At 39.6% G+C, this 14806-nt stretch overlaps 1 pseudogene across 1 annotated transcript in view; it reads left to right on the top strand.

Annotated features, from left to right (window-relative positions):
* Nucleotides 1-14806, top strand: part of LOC143878982 (transcription initiation factor TFIID subunit 1-like) — a 33158-nt pseudogene that overhangs the window by 9674 nt on the left and 8678 nt on the right. The window contains exons 8-10 of the transcript XR_013251110.1: nucleotides 2948-3284; nucleotides 14121-14330; nucleotides 14527-14619. The product of XR_013251110.1 is annotated as a transcription initiation factor TFIID subunit 1-like (transcript). The remainder of the gene's footprint in view (nucleotides 1-2947; nucleotides 3285-14120; nucleotides 14331-14526; nucleotides 14620-14806) is intronic.

Here is a 14806-nt window from a genome sequence, read left to right as displayed (position 1 = left end):
ACTCGTGCAACCCAATGATCCACCACTTGATGATGCGGCAATGGCACTCTCTTGGGAGCATTTTGCTTCATAAGCTCCTTGCATTCTTCCTTCAACCTTTGCATTGCAAGTAGATCACTTGCTTTCACTTTAGTACTTGCTCTGATTCCTTGTCCCGTTATCTTCAACAAGTGCGCCCTAACCCTTGTGTAGGAGCTACTGAAACTCTTATGACAATAATTGCATTGCCATTTCACATTCCCTCCACCCTCAGGATCTCTATCAAATCTAGACTCCAAAAGGGCTTCGAGATATCTTCATCACTAGAAGGTGCATGTGCGGCTTGGGCGGCACTTCTAGCCCTGGATGAAGATATTCTTAAATCTATTAAAGAACCAAAAAAAAAAACTCAGTACGCAAGGTAGAAAACTAAACAAAACAGGCAACAATTGAAACCTAAATAAGATTTGGGTTTGGCCCTTTTGGGTTCCCAATCGATTGTCACAATCTCAAACAAACAAGGCCTAAATTGTGAGCCCCAAATAGATTATTGGACTCTAGTTTGAATCCAATAATTAGTTTTGGGCTCTCAATTGGTTGCCACAATCTGAAACAAACAAGGCCTAAATTAGTGAGCCAAGCCCCAACCCAATTATTGGACTCTAGTTTGAATCCAGTAACATGTTTTGGGCTGTCGATTGGTTGCCACAATCTCAAACAAACAAGGCCTAAATCTAGATTACACTAAAATTATTTTACTTACACAATTAAACTTAAAATTACAGGGCCTAAAGCCCTAATCCACTAATTGTGAGCCCAAAACTGATTATTGGAGTCAAAATCAAACATAATTTTCACTCCAAAAATTTGTTTTGGGCTCCCAATCGGTTGTCACAATCTGAAATTAACAGGACCTAAAGCCCTAATCCACTAATTGTGAGCTCAAAACCAAGGAAGCAGGATTCGTCCCTAGGAGTGGGGAACCTCGATTCCTGGGTTCTCGAATTCGAAGCGGGAATCTTCTCGAATCCCCAAAAACTTGGAATCCCGGTTTGGATTCGCCGGAAACCCGATTCCCACTTTTGAGAATCGCGGTTTATGATTCCCCGGAAATCCGATTCCTACTTTTGGGAACCACAGCTTAATGTTATGTTAAACGCGATTTCCCGGAGATTCCCTGGCGATGCCCAACTCCCCAGCGATTCCCCGACAATTCCCCGACGATTCCCTTGCGACTCCCCGGTGACTCTCCGGTGACTCTCCGGCGACTTCACGGTTCCCGCTTCCGACCATCCCGGGAGCCTTCGATTCTTGCTCTGGCAACCTTGCCATAATTTTGACTCCAATAATCAGTTTTGGGCTCTTATATCGGTTGTCACAATCTGAAATTAATAGGGCTTAAAGCCCTAATCCACTAATTGTGAGCCCAAAACGGATTATTAGAGTCAAAATCATAATTTTGACTCCAAAAATCAGTTTTGGGCTCCCAATCGATTGTGACAATCTGAAATTAACATGGCCTAATTCCCTAATCCAGTAATTGTGAGCTCAAAACTGATTATTGGAGTTAAAATTAATCATAATTTCACTCCAAAAATAAGTTATGGGCTCCCTGAAATGAACAGGGCCTAAAGCCCACTCATTATGACAACCGATTGCCAGCCCTAAGGCCCTCTTCGTTTCAGATTATGACAACTTATTATCAGCCCTAAACTGGGCCCAATAATAGGCTTGGGGTTCCCAATCAGTTGCTATAATCTCAAAAGAACAGGGCCCAAACCAAAAAAGGGTTTGGGGAACACAATCAGTTGTCATAATCTAAAAAAGCAAAAAATGGGAGAGAGAGAGAGAAAGAGTTGTAGAGAGAGAGAGAGAGCAATAGAGTTGGAGAGAGAGAGAGAGAGTTGGGGAGTGAGAGGGGTTTACCTTTGAGAGAGGGAGAGTATGGTGAGATTGCGAGAGAGGCGGAGAGTCCGGAGAGATCGTCGTCGTCGAGAGAGAGAGAGAGAGAGAGAGAGAGAGAGAGTTATGATAGAGAGAGGGGAAAGAAAACCTAGGAGAGAGAGAGAGAGAGAGAGAGAGAGAGAGAGAGAGAGAGAGGGGAAAGAAAACCTAGGTTAAAACATGTCTTGTTTAACCCCCCTCCCTCTTTACTCCAGACACCCTCTTTAAAATAGAATATGTTCTTTTAACATAACCCCCCCCTTTTTTTTTTCACCCCACTGCCCCGTAATTTTTTTAAAAAAGAAAGAAAGAAAAACTTAAAACGTGTCAGGTGCGTCAGGGTGCGCACCTGACATGCACCCAACCTTTAATTTTCATTTTTTTTTAGAAAAACTTAATTGGGTGCGTACCTGGTATGTACTCGGAACGTACCGGATACGCACCCGACACGGGTACGGTAGGCTGTTTTGAGTACCCGTGTTTCCTAGTGGCCCACACTTCAGAAAGCCCCCTAGGGGGTGTCCTTCAATTGTGTGAGCCCTACACATTCCCCACTGCCCATTGTGGTCCTTGCTCTTGGATCTTCGAACTGAGCAAATGTAGATTTGATCAAGATTTATTTCTGTGGAGTGCCAAATGCGAGCATAACAGGAAAATCTCAAACTCTGTAAAAAGAAAATAAATTGCCACGGACTTGTCAAACAGGTATTTGAGGATCCAACATAGCATATAATTTTTTTTTTTGAAAATTGAACATAGCATATAATATAGTGACATGTTTTGTTTGTTCTTGTTATTTTTAGGAGAAAACCACTGCCATGGAGGGTTTCCCTGTATTTTTCATTATAAATAGTTCCTCTGTTTTGTCTTTGCTCTATTTTGTTTCGATATTCATGTCGGTGGAACTGTGGATAGGTCAAATGCTAATGCTACTGCTAAATATTTGTTCAATTAAAGTTGGGCTGTTTCCTCTATTGGTTTCTGGAAACATTTTTGTCAGCCATCTTTTTTGTGATCTTTTCAGGTATTGCGAGGAGAGACCTTTACTTTTAGGGAATGTTGGGATGGGTGCAAGACTTTGCACTTATTATCAGAAATCAGCCCCTGGGGACCAGCCCTCTTCCTTGCTCCAAAATGGAAGCAATAGTTTGGGGACAATTGTCACTCTTGATCCTGCCGACAAATCTCCTTTCCTTGGAGATGTAAGACCTGGTTGCAGCCAATCGTCTCTTGAAACCAATATGTATCGAGCTCCTATATTTCCCCACAAACTATCGTCAACTGATTATCTGTTGGTTCGCTTAGCAAAGGGAAGGCTTTCTCTGAGGCGCATTGATAAATTGTATGTTGTTGGACAATAGGTTAGTTTTCCTTTGGTTAGTTTCCCTGCGGCTACAAATAATGACCAAAATCATGCCTTTACCAAATGTTTGTGTAACGACTACCCTCGTTCATCTATAAAGTTATTTTTTTTAAACCTGTAAATTCTAGACCATTGAATCAAAATTTAGGGTCGAGATTATCGATCTGCCTTGGATCGATTCTCGAGAGTGATTGTTTCGTCCTTCCTTGATTATCTTGGATCAAACGAGTTGAGAATCAAGGCCCTTAATTTAATTCAATAAATACATGAAATGGCTAGTAATTATAGGATTTTCCTTGGAAATTATTTTACATGGAAAAACAACTTAAAAGTGGAGAATAAATAGCAAGTGGGGAGTCCCACGTTTTCCCTCTTGTGGGAAAACGTGTGCACTTTCCTTAAGGAGTGTGGGCTCACTTGAAGATCTTTTTTTTTAAATCCAATGTTTTAGTATGTCTTGCTGTTAAATTGATCTAACATTCAAAAGCCATTCAATATGCATAATTAGGGTAAGTGATTAGGGTCATATGATGGCTAAGTTAAGAAGGTTAGTAAGGTTGAAAAGGAAAAATAGTTGGAAATTTTGGGGAGGGAAATCACTATCTCTAAAATTGAGAGAAGAGTGGGCAAAACTCAAGATTTTTATGTGGAACGTATATTTTGTGGGACTACCTATCCTTGCTTTGAAACCTAAAAAAATCCCACCAAATTAGCTACACTACCTTATTGTTAAGATCAAAAAAAAAAAGAAAAAAGGGAAAGAATACTGTGAGAGAGGAAGAAAGAGAGAGGCTCGGGCACAACATCCTTGTTCTTGGCCGGGAACCCATCTTGCTACTTCGTCTTCGCCATTTACCACAGCCGAGAGGTATGCTGGTTTTGAGTTTACTTGAAATTACTTGATCAATAACTACCCTCAATTCCATGGCAACTTCTTCATCAAACCTTTTTGGAAGCCATGGAATTGCATCCCCAACCTTGTATACAATGGAACCCTCTTTGTTTATTTCTTTAAAACCCATTCCATTTCCAAGATTTCTTTCATGCCCAATCTCATGTTCCAACACCTGCAAAACCCACACCTATGTTAAAAGAAAAAATAGGGATGCTGTAAACAAAGGAAGCAAGATACAAAAAGGGAAAAATAAATAAAGTAATTTATACATACTTATACACCTAGTTTTACCCTTGAGACACCCCTTTTTGTTATTCGTCTTTTCTAAAGACATGTGTCAGAGGCTGTTCCAGCATTGTTGTATTTTATTGCCACTAATGAAACATATATGAGGAATTCTAATTTTCCAAAAATTATTATTAGAGACTTTAACAGTTAGAAGTCTATTTGAGAAGTAAACTGTAAATATGATATTTCCCCCATAGCTACTCATAAGGGATAGCAGCATTTGAGTATGTAGTAGTGATTGGATTAGTTCCTAAATAGAAAACTTTAATAGTTAGATATTTGAACAATTAAAATTTTTCCCAAAGGTTGTAATGCACGGTTTTATCCGTTCCTAATAGATCCTACAAAATGATTTTCTTTTATAATTTTCAATCTATCATTTCTATGCTATTAACCCTCTTAGTACAATTTTGTGTACAGTTAGTAACTTATCAGTGATACATATAGTATTTTTTTTAAATAATTGATCTACATGCCTTGCTTCTAATATACAAAATCAAAACAGTAGGTAAAACCCAAAACAAAATTACAACAAAGAAAGAAGATTGTACTGTGGACTAAAGAGTTTCCAAATAAATCCTATTTTGAGTGTATCATCTAATTTTGTGAGTGCCCCAATGATTTTTTTTACCAAGTAGTTATACTCAGTAAGATAAGATTAAATGACTTCCGTACAGATTTCCACATAAATGTCTTCGTACACACACATTATTTTATTTCGTCAGGTTCCAAAGAGATGCTCTCATATATTCCACATTCTTGGTACTAAAGATCAAATAAATTTTATGAGAAAATCTTCTTGAACAATAAAATTCACCTATTAGCATATCCACTTAAGGTTCTAAAGTAATGGTAAGGTCTAATTCACCTTAATCAAAATTTTAAGCTTATGACAAACTTAGCGTATGATTCTTTGCTTTCAGGCCTATTACTTCCTTCTCCCACTTAAAGGGGCCCATTTTAATCTCTCACACATCTCCAGGTTTAAAAAGGCAGGTGACAGCTAGACCTTGCTTTGTAATGGTTTCCAATATAACTTGTCATATGCAATATAGTTATATTTATAAAATTTTGTCTTATTGATACCTGCTTAGCTTAATTATACTTGCTTACCTGGAATTAAATGAAATGAAAAATAAATTGTTCTAAACCTTATGCAAAAGAATGCAGGAAAGAAGACAAAGGTAATGTACTTTAAAATCCCTAATTGCATATCATACATGGGGGAGAGTGAAAGGGAAATTAAGGGTGTGGTGATATCATCCTGGGACCTAAGGTCCAAAGGCCAACGCGAGAAGCGTGTACAGCCTTTCGTTGGCAAACCGTCCAAAGGGATAGTATCCCCGAAACGGCTCGGCATTAAATGCGAGACCGAAATCCGAGTCCATAACGCCACTAATCTTGGACAGGGGTAGTGGGTAGTCGTGCGGCAAGGACACCTGCAAAAAGGAGAAAGTCAGAAAAGAACTGACAGCAATGTAAACTGAGGAAAAGCCGCATGTACCTGGGGAATGTGCTGTCTCAATCTACATAATCGTTGCATACATAGTATAAACTTGAATCATTGTCACTCATTTTTATTATATTGCCATGGATAGTGTAATTCATTTTCAGTCGTTATCATTGTTTCTAGATATTGCTAAGGATTTGGATTATATTGTATGCACCTTTTATATTGTCTCTCTTACTCTGCTCGGTCTCTGGAGGACTTTGCTCTAACGTTGTTTTCTCCACCACAGGGGTTGAGGCGTTAAATGGCGGAGTGTTTGCAAACGAAGATACCATGGGATAAGGGATCATGTGATCGGAGAGTTCGCTTCATGGATTATTGCGCTATGACGTCTTGCGTCATTTTCTATTTTTATTTTGTCGGGACTTTCTTTAGTTTGAACTTTAGTGATTAAAAACTTTACTTTTCATTTGGAGTATGAGTATTGAAAGAACCTCTTGTTATGGTAGACTTATTTAATTTGGAATAAGATTTTTGTCGTGGCTGTTGATTATCTTAAAAAAAATAAAAAAATAAAATAAAATATTTCCATGATTTTTGCGTTCTTTTGCTCGTAGCGACTTGACGGAATCGGGTCGTTACAGTTGTGGTATCAAAGTTCTGGGTTTTTGTCAAATACCTGGACTACGTGAGTGTGGGCAGGTTATAGGATTGGGGTAGACAATTAAGACTTGACGACCAAAATATATGCACTCTGATTTCTATACCCTTAAAGGGAAGACACGGTACTAAATTTTTAATACTACTCAATAAATGGCAAACAAAGTGTTCTAGTAGTATGATACTTCCTAGCAATAAAAAGATTATGTCATTGATATATATACATATGACTATGTATTGTTCATTTTGCAGATGTATCAGGGGCGGGGAGCTGCTAACCAGGCTAATGTCCCTAATAATGATGGACATGAACCAGCTCAGCCTGGTGCGAATGGCCAGGATGGACATGACCCAGCTCAACCCCAAAATCAAGATGGTCTGAAAATGCTGGTAGAGATTCTTAGACAAAATCAGGTAGCTCATCAGACCGCCCTTCAGGCAATCGCAGCCAATCTCGGGGCTCGTCAGGAGTCGAGGCCTCGTGAGGATGCCCCTCAGGTACACTGTCAGTTCCGAGACTACCATCCATCTGAGTTTACTGGTTCAGGTGACCCCTTAGCGGCAGATCATTGGCTTACAAAGGTAGAGGGGATCTTTGCCGTGATGGAGTGCACTAGCGTTCAGAAGATTCGTCTTGCTTCCTTCCTACTGAAGGGAGAGGCGGGTGTCTGGTGGCGGAATGTGGTTCAGAATTATCCCGCAGTCTTGTCTAGAACTTGGGGACAGTTCAAGTCCCGCTTGAATGAGCAGTTCTTTCCGGAGTGCATAAAAGATCAGTTGGCGGGGCAATTCGCAGAACTAAAGCAGGGGGCATTGACTGTGGCTCAATATGGAGCCAAGTTCAGAGAGCTGTCACGTTTTGCACCTGGATACGCAGCTACGGACGCAGATTGGGTTCAAAAATTTGTTAGCGGTCTTCGCCCTTCCATTAAGGCAAGTATCGTTAACCTTGGTACTAGGACTTTGGCAGAGGCCTGTGAGAAGGCCGAAGTGGCAGAAGACTGCGAGAAATCAGTACAAGTAGCTAGATCTCAATCAATTGTTAGCAAGAATCAGGGACCTCCACTCAAGAAGCAGAGAACTGATGGTGGTCGCAATCCAAGACCTTGTGCCCTCTTTGCGGAAAATTCCATTCAAGCCAGTGCTGGAAATCAATGAACGTCTGTTTCAATTGTGGGGATCCGAACCATAAGCAGAGGGAAAACCCTAAGAAGAAGCGTCAGCAGTATGCCAGGCAGCCATATCAGCAGCAGCAGCAGCAGGCTCCTCCTAGACCTCCACCCCAGCCGCAGCAGCAAAATCAGTGGAGGGGAAACCCAAATCACATACCGGTCCAGGGAAGAAATGCACCCCAACCTCCTATCAATCGGGTCTTTGCCTTGAGTCAGCGCGACGCTGAAGCATCTGATGCAGTTATCGAAGGTCAGCTTCTCGTTAATGGTATATCTGTTCATGTCTTATTTGATTCTGGCTCTACATTATCATTTATATCACCTGATTTTGTTCGAGAACTAGCTTTATCTCCTGTACCATTACTACATCCGTTGAGAGTGGTCACACCAGTAGGCGATGTGGTAGTTACTGACATGATATGTAAGGGTTGTATAATTAAAATTGGGGACCGTGAGCTTTTGGGAGACCTTGTATTGTTGAATATGAATGACTTCAAGGTCATCTTAGGCATGGACTGGTTGGCGTCTTATCACGCCAGTGTGGATTGTTGCTGCTGATATGGCTGCCTGGCATGGATTGTTGCTGCATCTGCTGCTGCTGCTGATATGGCTGCCTGGCATACTGCTGACGCTTCTTCTTAGGGCAATCCCTCTGCTTATGGTTTGGATCCCCACAATTGAAACAGACGTTCATTGATTTCCAGCAGTGGCCTGAATGGAATTTTCCGCAAAGAGGGCACAATGTCTTGGATTGCGAACCACCATCTATTCTCTGCTTCTTGAGTGGAGGTCCCTGATTCTTGCTAACAATTGATTGAGATCTAGCTACTTGTACTGATTTCTCGCAGTCTTCTGCCACTTCGGCCTTCTCACAGGCCTCTGCCAAAGTCCTAGTACCAAGGTTAATGATCCTCGCCTTAGTGGAAGGGCGAAGACCGCTAACAAATTTCTGAACCCGATCTGCCTCCGTACCTGCGTATCCAGGTGCAAAATGTGACAGCTCTCTGAACTTGGCTCCATATTGAGCCACAGTCAATGTCCCCTGCTTTAGTTCTGCGAACTGCCCCGCCAACTGATCTTTTATGCGCTCTGGGAAGAACTGCTCATTGAAGCGGGACTTGAACTGTCCCCAAGTTCCAGACAAGTCTGCGGGATAGTTCTGAATCACAGTCCGCCACCAGACACCCGCCTCTCCCTTCAGTAGGAAGGAAGCAAGACGAATCTTCTGAATGCTAGTGCACTCCATCACGGCAAAGATCCCCTCTACCTCTGTAAGCCAATGATCTGCCGCTAAGGGGTCACCTGAACCAGTAAACTCAGATGGATGGTAGTCTCGGAACTGACGGTGTACCTGAGGGGCATCCTCACAAGGCCTCGACTCCTGACGAGCCCCGAGATTGGCTGCGATGGCCTGAAGGGCGGTCTGATTAGCTACCTGATTTTGTCTAAGAATCTCTGCCAGCATTTGCAGACCATCTTGATTTTGGGGTTGAGCTGGGTCAGGTCCATCCTGGCCATGCGCACCGGGCTGAGCTTGTTCATGTCCATCATTATTAGGGACATTAGCCTTATTAGCAACTCCCCTCTGATACATCTGCAAAATGAACAATACATAGTCATATGTATATATATCAATGACATAATCTTTTTATTGCTAGGAAGTATCATACTACTAGAAGACTTTGTTTGCCATTTATTGAGTAGTATTAAAAATTTAGTACCGTGTCTTCCCTTTAAGGGTATAGAAATCAGAGTGCATATATTTTGGTCACCAAGTCTTAATTGTCTACCCCAATCCTATAACCTGCCCACACTCACGTAGTCCAGGTATTTGACAAAAACACAGAGCTTTGATACCACAACTGTAACGACCCTATTCCGTCAAGTCGCTACGAGCAAATGAACAACGCAAAAATCATGGAAATATTTTTTTTTCTTTTAAGACAATCAACAACCACGACAAAAATCTTATTCCAAATTAAAGAAAGTTTTGGAAAAGTAAAGTTTTAATCACTATAGTTCAAACTAAAGAAAGTCCCGACAAAATAAAAATAGAAAATGACGCAAGACGTCATAGCGCAGAAATCCATGAAGCGAACTCTCCGATCACACGGTCCCTTATCCCATGGTTTCTTCGTTTGCAAATGTTCCGCCATTTAACGCCTCAACCCCTGTGGTGGAGAAAATAACGGTAGAGCAGGGTCCTCCAGAGACCGAGCAGAGTAAGAGAGACAATATAAAAAGTGCATACAATATAATCAAATTCCTTAGCAATATCTAGAAACAATAATAACGACTGAAAATGAATTACACTATCCATGGAAATATAATAAAAATGAGTGACAATGATTCAAGTTTATACTATGTATGCAACGATTATGTAAATTGAGACAGCACATTCTCCAGGTACATCCGGCTTTTCCCCAGTTTACCTTACTGTCAGTTCTTTTTTGACTTTCTCCTTTTTGCCGGTGTCCTTGCCGCACGACTACCCACTACCCAGTCCAAGGGTAGTGGTGTTATGGACTCGGATTTCGGTCTCGCATTTAATGCCGAGCCGTTTCGGGGATACTATCCATTTGGATGGTTTGCCAACGAAAGGCTGTACACGCTTCTCGCGTTGGCCTTTGGACCTTAGGTCCCAGGATGATATCACCACACCCTTAATTTCCCTTTCACTCTCCCCCATGTATGATATGCAATTAGGGATTTTAAAGTACATTACCTTTGTCTTCTTTCCTGCATTCTTTTGCATAAGGTTTAGAACAATTTATTTTTCATTTCATTTAATTCCAGGTAAGCAAGTATAATTAAGCTAAGCAGGTATCAATAAGACAAAATTTTATAAATATAACTATATTGCATATGACAAGTTATATTGGAAACCATTACAAAGCAAGGTCTAGCTGTCACCTGCCTTTTTAAACCTGGAGATGTGTGAGAGATTAAAATGGGCCCCTTTAAGTGGGAGAAGGAAGTAGTAGGCCTGAAAGCAAAGAATCATACGCTAAGTTTGTCATAAGCTTAAAATTTTGATTAAGGTGAATTAGACCTTACCATTACTTTAGAACCTTAAGTGGATATGCTAATAGGTGAATTTTATTGTTCTAGAAGATTTTCTCATAAAATTTATTTGATCTTTAGTACCAAGAACGTGGAATATATGAGAGCATCTCTTTGGAACCTGACGAAATAAAATAATGTGTGTGTACGAAGACATTTATGTGGAAATCTGTACGGAAGTCATTTAATCTTTTCTTACTGAGTATAACTACTTGGTAAAAAAAATCATTGGGGCACTCACAAAATTAGATGATACACTCAAAAGAGGGTTTATTTGGAAACTCTTTAGTCCACAGTACAATCTTCTTTCTTTGTTGCAATTTTGTTTTGGGTTTTACCTACTGTTTTGATTTTGTAGATTAGAAGCAAGGCATGTAGATCAATTATTTAAAAAAAATACTATATGCATCACTGATGAGATACTAACTGTACACAAAATTGTACTAAGAGGGTTAATAGCATAGAACTGATAGATTGAAAATTATAAAAGAAAATCATTTTGTAGGATCTATTAGGAATTTTGATAAAACCATGCATTACAACCTTTGGGAAAAACTTTAATTGTTCAAATATCTAACTATTAAAGTTTTCTATTTAGGAACTAATCCAATCACTACTACGTACTCAAATGCTGCTATCCCTTATTAGTAGCTATAGGGAAAATATCATATTTACAGTTTACTTCTCAAATAGACTTCTAACTGTTAAAGTCTCTTATAATAACTTTTGGAAAATTAAAAATTCCTCATATATGTTTCATTAATGGCAATAAAATATAACAATGCTGGAACAGAATCTGACGTATGTCTTTAGAAAAGACGAATAAACAAAAAGGGGGTGTCTCAAGGGTAAAACTAGTGCATAAGTATATATATATATATATATATATATATATATATATATATATATATATATATATTACTTTATTTATTTCTCCCTTTTTGTATCTTGCTTCTTATGATTACAGAATCCCTATATTTCTTTTAACACAGGTGAGGGTTTTGCAGGTGTTGGAACGTGAGATTGGGCATGGAAGAAATCTTGGAAATGGAATGGGTTTTAAAGAAACAAACAAAGGGGGTTCCATTGCATATAAGGTTGGAGATGCAATTCCATGGCTTCAAAAAGGTTTGATGAAGAAGTTGCCATGGAATTGAGGGTAGTTATTGATCAAGGAATTTCAAGAAAACCCAAAATAAGCATACCTCTCGGCTGTGGTTGAAGACGAAGTAGCAAGATGGGTTCCCGGCCAAGAACAAGGATGTTGTGCCCAAGCCTCTCTCTTTCTTCCTCTCTCACTGTATTCTTTCCCCCCCTTTTTTTGTTTTGTTTTTTATCTTAACAATAAGGTAGTGTAGCTAATTTGGTGGGATTTTTAGGTTTCAAAGCAAGGATAGGTGGTCCCACAAAATATACGTTCCACAGAAATCTTGAGTTTTGCCCACTCTTCTCTCAATTTTAGGGATCGTGATTTTCATCCCCAAAATTTCCAACTGTTTTTCCTTTTCAACCTTACTAACCTTCTTAACTTGGCCATCATATGACCCTAATTATGCATATTGAATGGCTTTTGAATGTTAGATCAATTTAACATCAAGACATACTAAAACATTGGATTTTAAAAAAAGGATCTTCAAGTGAGCCCACACTCCTTAAGGAAAGTGCACACGTTTTCCCACAAGAGGGAAAATGTGGGACTCCCCACTGGCTATTTATTCTCCACTTTTAAGTTGTTTTTCCATGTAAAATAATTTCCAAGGAAAATCCTATAATTACTAGCCATTTCATGTATTTATTGAATTAAATTAGGGCCCTTGATTCTCAAATCGTTTGATCCAAGATAATCAAGGAAGGACGAAACAATCACTCTCGAGAATCGATCCAAGGCAGATCGATAATCTCGACCCTAAATTTTGATTCAATGGTCTAGAATTTACAGTTTTAAAAAATAACTTTATAGATGAACGAGGGTAGTCGTTACAGGGTACGAAACCGAAATTACAAAATTTCAGAAATTTCGCCGTAATAAATGCTTAATTTTGATTATTTACTTTACCAAATTTCGACCGAAATTACCAAAATTTTGGCTGAAAAACCGGTATTTTTTGGGCCAGTACCCAATTTCGACTGAAATTTCGTGATTTCAGCTGAAATTTCGTGATTTCGGCTGAAATTTCAGTTTCTGGAAACACCGAAATTACGGCCGAAATTGAAATTTAAAACCTTGGTAGAGAGAGAGAGAGAGAGAGAGAGAGAGAGAGAGGTGTTTCTACTCGATTGAGTAGATAACGTATCTACTCTGTCCTCCAAAAACACAGTGGGCCCACATTGTTTGGATGGTGCTAAGCATTCATTTGGTAGGTCCTCACATATAAAGGGCGTGCGCAAAAAATCAGCTCCATAGGATCATCCTAACCCTTCGAACTGTGGAGTTAAAAAATGGATAGATTTGTGAAGGTTTATACCCGTCCATTTTAACCTCCATTGATCGAAGGGTTTAGATGATCGTATGGAGCTGATTTTTTGGGCACGCCCTATCTATGTGAGGCCCCATCAAATGAATGGTTTGCATCACTCAAACAATGTGGGCCCCTGCTGTATTTTAAGCCGACGGAGTAGATAACGTATCTACTCGATCGAGCAGAAACACTTTTCGATCGATCGAGGGAGGGAGAGAGGGAGGCTCTGAACTACCCATAACCTACTTTAGATCTCTATTTCCCTTCTTGAAGGAATCTCTTCCCTTACCAAAATCCTAAAAGAATTTCCTAATGACTTGGGAGTCGGGACTCTTAAAACAGAAATGGCAACTAAAAACTACCGGCTCTATTTAGTCTTCAGATGAGATATGGATTGCAGCTAGCGGTTACCGAGGAACAAACTTATGCCCTTCTAAAGTTCGCAATGTCTGGGTTTTACTTGAGCTGGATTTTGCGCTATATTAGAAACCAATATATGGGATCATCACAAGTTACCTTTAATGTATCACGCATTGCAGTGTTTCAAAACTCTGACCCGGAAAAGACCTCAGCCAAGGTAAAAGGTAGTCGACTCAGGCAAGTCAATGATTGACACAGTTAATTTTTCAATAAATCGGGAAACTCAAATAGGTTTTAATTCCATTTGGTGAAAACATAATAATTCCATTTGGTTATAAACTTGGTATTGTTTGCATTTCCATGCATAATGTGGCTAAGTATGAAGAGCTCACCGTTGTTTGATGTGAATAGTTAGGCAAACTACTTGTTTTTAGTATTTTAGAACTACATTTGAAGATGAGATTTGTTTAACTACTGTTCTCTTCAGGAGCCTCACATGGAAGTAATTTCTCCTAAATCAAAGGGTCGTCAAGCATATATTGAGAACAGGTTATTGCTATACATATTTCGCCAGTTTCGTGCCACTGAAAAGCCTGGTTTCCCACCTTGTGTTCGAGCGGATGAATTGTCTGCACAGTTTCCTTACTTTTCAGAAGTCAATCTAAAGAAAAAGTTGAAGAACTGTGCAGACTTACAGGTAGCCATTTTTTTTGTATTCTTGTGATTTGTCTTTGCACCATTTCATGTTTAAGTGATACAGTTTGATTCTGCCCTTCCTTCTGAACTCACTTTTAAGGTTTTGCTCTTTACTTATTCTGTGCTCTCTTTGAACATCAATTATGTTACTTTTCTGGGCTAAATCTGAAACTCTTTCTGCACATGCAACCCATCAGATTGGACCAAATGGGCACACGTTTTGGGTTATGAAGCGAGGTTTCCGTATCCCATCAGAGGAAGAACTGAGAAGGGTGATGATGCCAGAGAATGTAAGTTTCATTCTGACCTTGTTCTTTGTTTAAGTTTCATTCTTACCTTGTTCTTTGTTTCTTTGTCATGTTGTCATCGTATTTTCTATACTACTTCTATAGCAGTAATGCATCAAAAACTATGGGGAAAGCCTGTATCCATCATATGAAAATGAAACCATATCCTGAAGCATTTGGTTAGAAAAAA

Source organism: Tasmannia lanceolata, unplaced genomic scaffold (assembly GCF_043159265.1).
Source record: "Tasmannia lanceolata isolate RefF3 unplaced genomic scaffold, GAP_Taslan_0.1 ptg000006l, whole genome shotgun sequence".
In the NCBI taxonomy this organism is placed as follows: domain Eukaryota; kingdom Viridiplantae; phylum Streptophyta; class Magnoliopsida; order Canellales; family Winteraceae; genus Tasmannia; species Tasmannia lanceolata.
Note: the sequence above shows the minus strand (reverse complement) of the source record. Positions and strands in the feature narration are given on the sequence as shown.